Source organism: Lepidothrix coronata, unplaced genomic scaffold (genome assembly GCF_001604755.1).
Source record: "Lepidothrix coronata isolate B3197 unplaced genomic scaffold, Lepidothrix_coronata-1.0 Scaffold41, whole genome shotgun sequence".
Taxonomy (NCBI): domain Eukaryota; kingdom Metazoa; phylum Chordata; class Aves; order Passeriformes; family Pipridae; genus Lepidothrix; species Lepidothrix coronata.
Genome location: NW_016690221.1, coordinates 565192 through 577957, shown reverse-complemented (window position 1 = coordinate 577957; position 12766 = coordinate 565192).

Here is a 12766-nt window from a genome sequence, read left to right as displayed (position 1 = left end):
CATCACCTCTCCCAGCTGGATTCTTCACTTCTTGGGTGGGATCCTCAAAAATCCATGGTACAGAGTGGATATAGAAGTTCTCTTTTGTGTTTCATTCTTCTGCTGTCACCTTTTGGCACCACAAATCAGTGAGGACGTGGTCTTGCTAGTCTCAGCTAGGCATTTGTCTCTCTGTGAGAATGGGGGGATTTGATTCCAGCATCTGCTCTGTGCTGCAGAGCATGTCACTTCATACAGTGCTCAAAGAGCTCTCTGCTCTCTCCTAAACACCTCATGCACCTGCTCTACCTGTACCTTCCACAGGAGGATGTCTTCTGTTTCCAAGCTGTCAGATTTCAGCATTGGGTGAAGTATTTGCATGTGCATATATATCCAGCCCACTCACTACCATAGATAATGCTGCTTGGATTCCTGGGAGATGAAAACTCGTTATATCCTGAGTGAATCCCTATGTGTAACATCAGTACTAAGAGCTGCTTTTGGAGATGCAGAGTTTAAGGTACAACGTTCCCAAAATGAACAGCTGAGCAGAGTCATTGATGGTGGGAAGCGATTCCTATTGTAAAATTTGGCTTAGGAACTTTATTCACTACATATCAGTTTTTATATTTTACATTCTTTTATGTAGAAATAGATTATACATATTATATATTCTTTTTATACTTACTTTCTATATTTTTTAGGAATTGAGTAGAAAATCTCAGAAAAGCTATAATAACCTTTCTGCAGCAAATTAAATTCTCCAGTGAAAGACACCTTTGACTGGAAGTGTAAGGGAGGAGTGAAGCTGCTTCTCTAGAGAGTCACCAGTGAGCTGGGTGAGAGGGTTAGAAAATTCCCAGCAGCTCGGGCAGCCATGGCTTCCCCTTTCGCCTTCGTAACCTGCAGCAGTGCAGCTCCCTTCTGCCACCAGCGTACAAAAGTGACAATTCATCTTTGTTTTGAGCTGTTGCTTTCCCCTTTTTTTAAAGCTGTGGCAGAGTGTTTGTGACGGCACATCTCAGGGGAGGACGACAAAGTGCAGAGGCAGCGGGACCCCTGGAGAACAAACAGCTGAAAAGTGCCTGCACCGTCACAGCGGTTCATGAAAAGGGGAACAGAAATCCTCGGGTCTCTGCCTGGAGAGGGGACTGAGGAGATGAGGGTGACAAAGTCACACGCAGTGTCACAGGTCAGGGATGAATTAATAACCTTGCTGGGGCGAAGGCCATAGCCTGCCCGGTGGCAGCGAGGGAAGAGTTTTGCCTCCTCGCCCCATGCCTGCGTTGGAATTAATCACTCACAAATGTCAACACTAAGGAAAACATCCTTCAGGATAATCTCTCTCACAAAGCTGCTTAACATTTTGGAAATACACAGTTCACTTGCAGGTGTCAAAGGATATCAGCCTCTCTCATGTCTGTTCAAAGGCATCTTCATCTGCTCCACCCCGTGCCAGTGAAGTGGGCAGACAGGCTGCTGTGCTGGGCAGCACTGCTGTGCCTGCAGAGGGACCAGCACAGCTCTGCCTCATCTCCAGGCACCTGCACGGGAGTCTGGCAAGACACAAAGCAGTGCTGAGCTGTGCCAAATCCCACCTTTGTTTTGCTGAATTCAGTTGTGCTTAAGAGCAGAAAGCACACACCTTCATTGGTTCCCAGTTGTTCCGGGGGGATGTTGCCAACAGATTTTGGCTTTGTGGGGCGGTCGGGTGGGACCTTGCAGTGGGGAAATGCTCTGATGCTGTGGGTTTTCCAGCAGGCACAGTACCTAGGACTCTGTTTCTTGGGTTTATTCCAGACTGAGCAGCTGTCTGGGAGATGTTCTGTGTCAACACTTTCTGGTCCCATTTCCAGAGGTAACAAACCTGCACCATTCACTTGTAACCAGGGGAAATAAAGCTGTGCTCTTCTGGGCCTCAGTTTACCTGCACTTGTAATTTTTTTTAAATTATTTACAGTTAGGCAATAGTGAACTTTGATGGGTGTCCACCTTATGCCATGCTTTGATTCAGATCCCAGCAAGGTCACAGAGTGAGCAAATGGGTTTCCTTTAGGAGGACCCTAAAGCAGAAGTGCTTCAAGAGCTCATCTAACATGCTTCAGCTGCTGACAGCTGGAAGCAAGTCCTCTACTCCCCCTAAAAAACATATAGGATTACTATAGGGCCCCGTGCATCAACTCCTTTGCTCTCTGTATATAGCACAGCGCTGCTGCCTAGTGCAAACACGCTTCAGCTCAGCACCAGCTCCTTCTGGAAGGACAGTCCACCGTCAAGTGGCATCACTCAAATCTGGCCTCACTCGCTCGTGTTTCAATTATTTAGGCTTCTTTCAAGCAAGAGCACCCATTTGCACTTAACATGGTGCTCCCTCACTGAAGTGCTGTTGCTGCCGGGCTCTACATGTGCTCGAGTGCTTCTCTCGCGCTCCGTCCTCCCCCCGCCGCGAGCGGGAGGTCCCGGGGCCAGTCCCAGGTAGAGCAGTTGTGCCTGTCCCAATTTGCAAGACACTTGGAGCTTTCCTGACCCTGACCCAGGCTTGCATAGAGGTTGTCTGTATAATTGCTGCTGGTGCTGTACTGGACCCGCTGCTGAAGAGGCACAGGCCCCCAGACGCCCGTATTGAGTGCTCGATTTGGTTAGAATCGATAGAATAATCAGCCCACGGAGTCTGCCCAAAGGTCAGGGGGCAGTGATTTTTTCCTGCAGCAACTTTGGTCCTGAGCTCTTGTTTTAGCGTGAAGATTGCAAGCCAAAGCACTTCAGCAGGTAGGTTATCAAAGGGTTGTGACTGCTGGTATTTAGCTGACAGGCTAATGTAACAAATGCATAACAAGGTCCCCTAAAATAGAGAGCTAAGTTCTTTGCAGTGCTTTTTTGTTAAAACAAGCAGGTGATGGACATGGCACAGGATCAACTGGCATCCTGCAAGGCAAAATGCAGGAGAGCCTTGAAAAGGAGCCAACCAGTGTGGAGGAGGAAGAGGAGGATATCAGGAGAACGAGGTGCCAGACCATGGGATCGAACCAGGTGGGGATAACCCCTTTTTCTCGCCCTATTCCATCCCACAGCCCTAAATTAGAGGCACCTCAGTGTCTCCTCGGTTCCATGTGTGCCAGCAGCAGCCATCGGCAGAGCCAAAGGCCACAGCAGCGGGGGGACCCGTCTTTACCCCTCTCATCACTCCAGCACACGTACAGGAGCAGCTGGACACACGACACACTGTGGACTGAATTTGCAGAGGCACTTTGATCTTCCATTTTTAAGCTCAGTGATTCAATCCCCCACAGAGCAAAGGTAAACGGCTGCGACGCTGCTTCGGCGGACTCGAGGTTTGGAGTCAAACAGCAGTCATTTAACCACACTTTTAAAGCTCCTATCATTTGAATGTCATATGTCAAACTGATGCTACTTCCACTGAAGGCAAATAGCTGTTTATTCCCCTCTCAGCTGGCCAGCAGCCTGACATTCATTACAGAAGCCTTGCAGCTGCCAGGGATTGAAGCTACCTGTAGGAGTGCGTCTATCAAAGCCTTCCACCTCATAAGGGTTATTCCCTCTAATACTGCCCATACATTTTGGGTCAGGCTCCTTTTACAGCTCCTGTACGTCTGCAGTTGTTTTTCCCTGTGTCTGAACAAGGTCAGGCATTGGTTTTGCCTGTTCCCTCCAAAATTATGTTGCTAGCCCATTTTTCATGGCTTCCCTGGGTTCAGGCTTGCTGTCACTGTGCACCAACCCCTGAGGTTTATGATGTGAGTGTTCCTCTGCTTGGTCTTACGGCTGTGGACAGCGACCAGCACACAGGACTGTGGCACTGGTGGCCCAGCTGTGGCATCTTGATGCAGCTTCAGCTCTCCTTGAGGCCAACACTGCAAATACTGTTCCTGGGACGTAAGTTCATGCGTGAAATACCTGATATTTTGTAGTTTATTAGGCGCTAAAATGTTCAATTGGCTGCAGAGGAGTTTACAGACTTAAAAAAAAAAAAAAGCCAACAGAGATGATCAGATTAGTTTGCACTTAGACGTTGCCCTGAACGTCACAGAGCAATTTACACCTGTACGAGGAGTCTGCAGAGTTCTATTGAATCAGACCTGGAGCATTTTACAGCCACTTTGCACAGACATAAATGATAGCATAAGGTGCAAAGGAAACAGCCAGCCCGACAATTACAGAGCGTCTTCACACGCCTTATTAATCCTCATTACAGCCCTCTGTGCTGAGACTCGGCACCTTCCCTTCCCCGACGAAGGCCAGGGAGGCTGTGAAGCCAATTTAGCCACCTGCCAAACCTGCAGTGTCTGACTGCTGCTATCGACGTGCCCTTGGTCCTGGGGAGCTGGATGCTCCTTGCCAGCACCTGAGATGCATCTTGCTAAATTACAGTGAGGGAGATCTCGGCTGCCTCCTGTCCTACCAGGCTTCTGAGCAGCATGAGATGTTATGCTCAGATATATATATAGAGATATAGATATATACATATGTGTATATATATATATTATCTTTTTGTCCACTTTTTCTCTTTTAGCTTACCTCTGTGGGTATCTCAGGAAAGTGGGATGATGTTCATCTAAAAGACCATGAGCCCTCTTCCTAGCCTGTGCTCACACACCCATGAAACAGGTCTGTGTGTGCATGCGGGATCGTGAGCCTCAGGACACGAGGAAATGGGTGAAAAAAAAGGATTATTCAGATGTTCTTGGAGCAAGAGGCTGGAAGCACTGCCAGCATTTGTCTGAGCCGTGCCTGTGCACTCAGGTTAACGACCCAAAATACAGCTGCCAGCACCGTGCTGTATCTACAGGAACATTTCACGAGTGGTGTGATTGTTTGCTGTAGCTCTCACATTTATGGCTGATACTGAAACTCCTTTAAAGAGAGCAGCTATCCACGTGTTTCTCAGCACTCCCAGAGCTCTCACCCCCTTCCCCGCTCAGAGCCCCCCGCTTAAAAGCCAGTGGACCTGAACTTTTCTCACTAAAGATGACAAGAAAGACCTGGAAACTGTTGAGGTAGGCAGGCAGGAGACAGCCTGAATAGTTAGACTGGTTGTACACAGTCATGAGATTAGCTGTCTAATGTCCTTTCTGGGAATCTTATTAATGTTATCTTATTATTTCATAATAGATATAACCCATGTGCTAGTGCTGGCAGGCTGTAATTGGGCCTTGCCAGGGAATTACTCATATTTTTCATTCTTGAAGGAATGAGGAGCATATTCGGTTATGCTAACGACCTCATTTGTGTGGATTCCATTCACTTGATATGTCTCTCTCATGAAGGATTACAGCCAGAGCGATGATTTCTCACTCAAAGTAAACGCTGAGGTGTCTCACAGCAGATGCTCTCCCCTCCAGATGCTGAACGGGTGCCTCGCTGTGTTTGCCTCTCCTTTGGCAGCTGCAGACTCGCCCAAAGGTGTTTTTTTTTTTCTTTCAAGAACATGTTCTGCTGATGGTGATGCACATCTTTCCCTCTCGATGTCTCGGGGTGCTGCAGGAGACATGGAGCTCTTTGAAATGGAGCAGTGTTATTTATTGCTGCTTTATAAATCCTTTCTGCCTATTTAGTACCCCTTCTTTGGGCCCTGGGCTGTAGTGTCTACCCCAGTTCTTAGCTGAGGGATTTTTTAACTCTCCACAGGGCATAAATGATAGTTTCAGCTATGGAGACCCCTCCTCCCCATACTGACAATTACTCTCCTTTGTGTGTGTATCAAAGCACAGGCAACATACCCTTGTCAATAAAACCCTTTCTAATTCTTTTTTATCCTCCCCAGGGGAGTCCTTAGAGCCCCATGGAACCTCGAGCAGCCCTTTTAATTCCTCACACTTTGGTCCAGGCCTCTGCTTGGGGCCTGTTGTTGCAGCAGCCACGCCGGCTGTGAAAAAAGCTGTTCCCTAACGGAGCAGAGCCGTGGCTGCTGAATGACACAAAGCTTTACCTGCCCACGGGGACCCTGCTGCTGCTTCTGCAGCGTTATCAAAAATGTTCCCGTGCATTTGTTTGTAAAATGCCTTCATCCAGCCAGGAGAAACGTCCCTTGAAGTCAACTAACAAAATAAATAAATAACGGTCAAAGACAATACGGGGGAGGAAAAAAAAAAGTTTCTAGAGGGAAATAAGTGATGGATTGAAAGAGATTCGAGGCGGTTGTGTCATACAGCTCTGTGCGCGATGTGACAGGAGAGTCCTCGCTGCGCTGCTTCCTGTCTTCTGCTTTAAATGAAGTCCTGAAAATGCTGATTTAAAAGGGTTGAAGAAACAAAATAAAATAGTCTGATGTGCACTGCGGAGGTTTTTTAGGCCTTCTGAACTTTTTTAGTTCTATATCTGCTGGTGGCTGTGTCAAAATAAACCTCCTCAACCAATAAATGCTGGAGCTACTGAAAGTTTTTTAGTGTTCATGAACAGATCCGAGCAAAGGGAAGAATCATTTCACTTTTCACATATAATAATATCAAACAACAGGAAACTTGACCTGGAATTTGTCTTTGCTTTCGAAAGGCATCCCTCAGCGGCCTGTAGAGAACAGAGGAAAATGCTGATTAATACCACTGTTAATGAAAATAAACACAGGCTAAAATTCTATTGCTTCTCAAAGCATCCAAGGATAGCAACAGATGCAATAAAGCAGAAATCCACTTTGACTGCCAAGAGATAATGTTTCCTACTTTGGACACAAGCCTGTGGTGGACACCACCCTTAGCAGAGCAGCCTGTGACCTTGAAGATTTCTTATGTTTGAAAAACCATCTCAAACCCGAATGGTCTCAAGGGCAACTTCCCAGCTCCTGACCTGCATGGCACCTGGATACTCTTTGTGTTCAATGGAAATGTCCATTGGCTTTTTCCATCTGCCTATTTATCTCATCGATTTGACCAAAGGAATTATGGGATTGAAAGAAAATTAATAGTTGCCTGCCCAGTCAGCTCCTTGTTTTGATTCATTCCATTCTTGTCACTTTGAGCGAACTAAATAATTAATTGTGTTACCAAAAATAATTAGGGCTAATATCACACAGATCACACTACCCAGTTCTAGCAATAATGTTGGTAAGAGCATCTGAATAACCTGATCTGTAATTATAGTCTGGCTGTTTAGCAATGTACAGGTTTGGGGCTTTCGCTCCAAATTTTGGCCAGCCACATTGATTAAATGAGAACTTTTTATAGCTGGTGTTCAAATTATCAAATACTTGCCTAAAGCAATCCCATTGATCAAGTGTATCATTTGTAATACAAATGTTTTTATTAGGAGCCTTTGTTCAAGATAAATGAAGGATCAAATTAACTGGAGATTGGATTGAGTAGAAAATGCTGCAGCTGGATAATTTCAAGCACCGAGGCTGAACATTTCTTTCAAATGATGAGAAGTCATCAACTAAGTCTTAATATAAAACATACATACACAGAGGCAGCACTGTATCGATTCCTCTCCTTGCTATGGCACATTTTATCAAAATACATTTGGGTTTTGTAAAATAGGGTACAAACTCCTCACCTCACTGTGACCAAAGCAGACTGAGGTTGTAGTCTGGCCAAAATTAGCGATGCTGTTGAAATACCAACATGCACCAAAATCCTCTTCCCACTTCCTCATTTTTTATGCCTGTTCTGCTGCCTCTGTTACCATCCAACAAAACTCCTTCTGCAGCTCTACTCTTAACTCACACACCTCCTTTAATCCAGAACAGGGTAATCATTTTCCTCTTTTTAGGAAGGAAAACCACTAGAAGTGAGTCAGCACGAATATTTAACTATTCCAGCATTTGTGGTATCACAGCAGGACCTGGATGGGATCGAGAGTTTGTCCATAACCAGCCAGTGAAAAATGACCATGTGAGTGAAATGCTGTTAGGTCATATATATATGCATTTTAATACAGCCCAAATTAGGAAAGCTGTTTGGGATTACATGTTTTTGGCTGTCATGTAAAGCTGTAGATGTTAAGTGGTTGCTTTCTGAAATAACTCTCCCTTCTCTACATCCCGCTCCCAGAGCAACGTGTAAAGTGTTTGCTGATACAGGAATTACAGATGTTGGAGGAGCTGCTATAAACCCTCCCAAGATTTACATCTCCTCCTAGAGGTTTCTTCGCAGGCTGACTTCACAGGGAGAGGTTTTACAGGCATTCAGGATCCTTTTGAATGTGTCTCCAGAGGAATTTGTAATAATCGGAGGAAATCCCTTGAAGTCCATCAGATAAAATACACAGAGTTAGGAAGGGAGCACAGAGGTCAGTTAGTCCCTATGGACAAACTATTTTTGGCTTATTCAGGGACACAAAGCCAAGTTTCCAACTCATGCTGAACGCTGGATTCATGAGCACCTCCAGATGCCCGCAGCCTCAGCCCAGTTTTGCCTGGCTTACATGATGAAAATACATGTAATTCTCCTAAAACTGCTGGGTTTCTTCTGAATTTCAGGTAAAGAGGGAAATTCAGCTCTTATACCTGGACCTGACCACTCCTAATGCCCATTCCCAGTGCTCCTTTGATGTGTCAGGCTGGTGGCAGCACAGCTTTTAGGGAGAATTATTACTTTATTCATTGCTTCAGTGAAAGAAGTAATGGGCCCAGGTGGAATTACAGGTGGCAATAAAAAACAAGAGACTTGTTTTTCTCCAGTATCATTTGTGGCCACTTCAACTATGAGTATATATATATTTATATAACAATGCAAGTGCTATATGTATGTAACGTGTATATATGACAGCTATGCAAAGAATTAACATCTACGTAGAGTAGTTGTGTTACGTCTATATAGATTAGTTATGTTACATCTATAGTTTGGAGCTGCAATCTCTGGGTTGTTTTTCAAGCCTTGTATTTTGCTTTTATGCTGTGGCAATAATAGCTTTTTGGCTATCATTTTGGCTGTGGCCAATAACAGCTTATTGCCCACATCGTAAGATTTAAAACCTGTGACCATTGCATTTGCTGAAGGAGACTTAAACCTCCCTTTGGAAAACTGCAGGGTATGTGCAAGGTGTATTTTCTCCAGAAGAACTACAGCCCTTGTAATAAAAACAAGCAAACAATCAAGTTTATGAGTTATCTTTAAAGAGATGGGGAGTGAGAGGAAATTAACCCCTCTGTGCTGGAGCCAAGGCTGCAGCACCAGGACATCGCTGCCGTCTGCCCGGGAAAGTGAGGGGTGAAAGCAACGGCAGGTGTTGATAATGTGTAACTTGGTACAAGTCAAGCAACTTCATTTCTGGGGAACCCAGTGACTGAAAGCAGCACTAATGCTGATTAATCCCCCTCCCTCTTTTCTGTCTCCTAATTTTTCCCCACTCTGAGCTCTTTCTTCCTTCCAGCTGATTTCTGCTGTGTGTGTTTGTCAAGGCACCTCATGCTCCCTGCACAGAATACACGTAAAATCCTGCCTTTCCTGGCCTGTATTACAGTTTATATCACTGTGTTTATCTCTGCTAATTCTAAAACAACCTAAGTAATTAATTTAATTACTATTTTAGTAATTTACCAGAAGAAAATCTAGATTTTTCATCAGGCTTTTGGGGTTGTTTTTGTTTCAGGTGAGATTTTGGAGCATTGCATCCCTGTTTGGTTCCCAGGGCCGGTCTCAAAGAACAGGATCTGATGGGATATCTGTTGTCTCCCACCTTGTTTCTCATTCTGGTCTCAGGTACAAGGGAAGTCCCATAAACTCAAAGAGAAGGTAAGTTCATGCTCCTTATAATTGCCTCCATTTCAGGAAAGGTGACCCAGATTGATTTCATCAGGAAATATGAGTTTTTCTTGGTAGATAATGTGATTTCAGGGGAGAAAAGCATGTTTAGGCTTAGAAATGACTCATTTTTGTCCACACAAACATTACAACAGCTCTTTGACTCTTTTCTGTGTTGGGAAATCCCAGTTAAACATGTCCTGCCTCTGTCTCCAGCATCTCCTGGAAAAGCCATGGAAGTGAGTCATGGGTCGCTTCATCCACCAAGACCGTTAGTGACTGCTGCTGTTGCAAACAGAGATTTCCCCATCTGGGGCAGCAGCTGGGCTGCTGTGTGTGGGTAGAACTGCCTGTGAAAGCAGAGGATGTCTGGGAGACAGGCTGATACAACACAGTCCCAGGCAGGAATGCAGCTGAGGATGGAGTTTGGCAGGGAAAGCTGAAAAGGAGAAAGTGTGCAGAAATTGCAGGAACTGATTTTTATCATGTTGTTTTCAAAAGGAGGGTGATATTTCTGGGGAAAGTGCCAGGATTTTCAGTACCTGGTTTTCTTTTCTGACTGTTAGACAGGGCTGCCCAATGGGCACAGTGGTGAGGCTTAATTGACTGGTTTTGAGAAAAAGTGTTCCCAGTTGCCAAAGAGGTCAGGCTGGATATGCTGGATAACAGCAGGCACTGCTCATCATCTGTGTTCACATGCAATAAGAATAATAATAGGAGAGCTAACAGCAGTTCTCCTTAGGATGGAACAATAAAAAAAATACGTGTTTTGGGACAAAATGGTTCTGACTTCTGCCTGAGGTCATGGACAAGAGCTCCACCTGGTCAAAGAAACACAGTAAAACCATGGTCAACTGGTGTCAAGGAGGGGGCTGGGAAGGGGGAAAGCCTTTAGTTGCCCAAGAGGTTGTAAACTCTTGCACAGAGGAGCAGCATCTCAGAGGACTGAAGTCCCCCCCCTTTGTGTGGGAGGCAAAAGGACTTCACACTTGGTCCTTGCTGTCACGAGAAGCATCATCTCAGTGCTGCTGAGGGTGATTTTACATCTGACTTCAGCTGGGGCAGGCTCAGGGATTTCCTCACTAAGCACCCACTTCATCTGCTTTACTGAAAAAGTGTGCAAAGATTAAACATGACAAGGAATCTGTTTCCAAGAGACTGATATTTTGGATGGATTAGAAAGTGTAAGTACTTTCCTTTCCCTGGAGACTGAGGCAGGCTGTCTCCTCCTCCGTGCTGGCCAGTACCAAGGAGCAGAACAGAAAATGGTATCACAACCATCATGGCTTTTGGGATTTATTCCTCTGCTTTCCCTACAGACACCTTCAGTTCAAACTCCAATCCAAAACAAGTTCATCAGGTGTCATCTTCAGGATATCCATCTGCACCCCGGCAGTGTGAGTGTGAGAAATGACTCGTCGGGCAAAACTACAGCTGGCGTTTGCCTGTTCTGATCCATCTCCTGTCAGCACTCACACCCCTGTTGACAGACTGAATTTCACCTTGATTTCTTCTTCCAGATAACACAGATTAACTGGGAGCTGTGTCATTTTTATTTTTTTTTGCTTTGAAAGCCTGCAGAAGGAGTGATCTGACAGAGGATATACAGATGTTTGTCTGAGGAAATCCTGCCCACCTAGTCAGTGATTCAGCCCAGTGTGTTGCTGAGACACCAGAGGTACCAGTGACTCCTGTAAGACTTCGAGCACAGCAAATGTTAAAACACTTGTGTTATTATGCTGGTTTAATGCTATTTTCGTGTCTCCCCACCAGCATCTCCCCCAGGTTTACTGTCTCCATCTTCTCGCATTCAGCACGGCAAGGTTGGCTGAGATATTTCTTGAAGTGACTCCACGAGGTCCCTGAGCATCTCTGTGGCTTTGTGTGCAAGGCAAGGACAGTCAGCCCCCAGCTCAGGAAGGCAGGAGCAGAGCTGGTGGCTTCACATCCTGGAACAAACCCATTTGTATTGTGCTGTACTCAGTTGTATTGCTGTGTATGCATTCATCAGTGAGGAGAGATCATCCCCCCTCACTCTATTCAGAGAAAGAGACGTAGGGAATGGAGGCTGTGATGAGATAAATGGTTATTATGAGGTATAGACATTTTTAATTAGCTTCTGCAGACACTACCACACTGCTAATGAGCCCTTGCCAAGTTTCCTGTGATTCCTCTTTACTTTTTGTAACTCTGTAATAGTAACAATATAATCATTTTCTATAATAACCATGATAAAACCCAGATAATCCTTCTATAACTCCAGCATTAGCTTCGTCTAATTAAATCAGTTGGTGAAACATTCTCGGCCTAGGGATGGATAAATACAGCACAGCTCTGCTGCCTGATGAAAGGTATTCCCCACATCCTCCTGCCCCCAAAACAGTACAAATCCAGTGCAAGACAGGAATGGGGTTAAAAAGGCAAATGGTTGTGTTTGGATCTCAAATTGCCCCATTGTTGCCAAAGCAGAGGTCAGAATGATACTAAAGCAGTAAATTTGGTCGCAAGGAAAGAGCCTTGACTGTGTTAGGTGGGCTGGTGGGCAGGCAGACCCCAAAGCAGGGAGCAGTTCCCAGATGGGTGGGGAGGTGTGAGAAGGGATGAGGGAAAGAGACATCACAGGAGCCCTGCATTCATCTGTCCTTTGGAAGAAGGGGGAGTGTTTCTCAACGGTGCTGAGAAATGCAATTTAGGCAAATAGCTGGCAGCTCCTATGAAGAGTTTATCCAGCTTGTTTGTCTTCCACTGCTCTGCTCTGATTGATGTACCCCAGGTGGTGTCTTACCTGCTTATTCTTTTCTTCTTTTTCTTTTAGTTTGGAGACAAGTTCTTCTATAATTACTCCTCTTTTAAGAATTTCACATGCAAAAGCACACACGCATTGCACAGGAACAGCCTCTCTGCACTTGAGCTGGGTGAATAACTGCAGACCCGCTGCCCTCCCTCCAGGATCCTGGGGATGGGGATCCTGTTGTGATGCTGCCTGTAGATGAGAATCTTGCTTCTTACTTTCCTGACTCATCTTTATGCCCACAGAGTTTATTGTCAAGTGCAAGAAATTTACCCCTGGGCAGAGAAAGGCAGCAGCCACC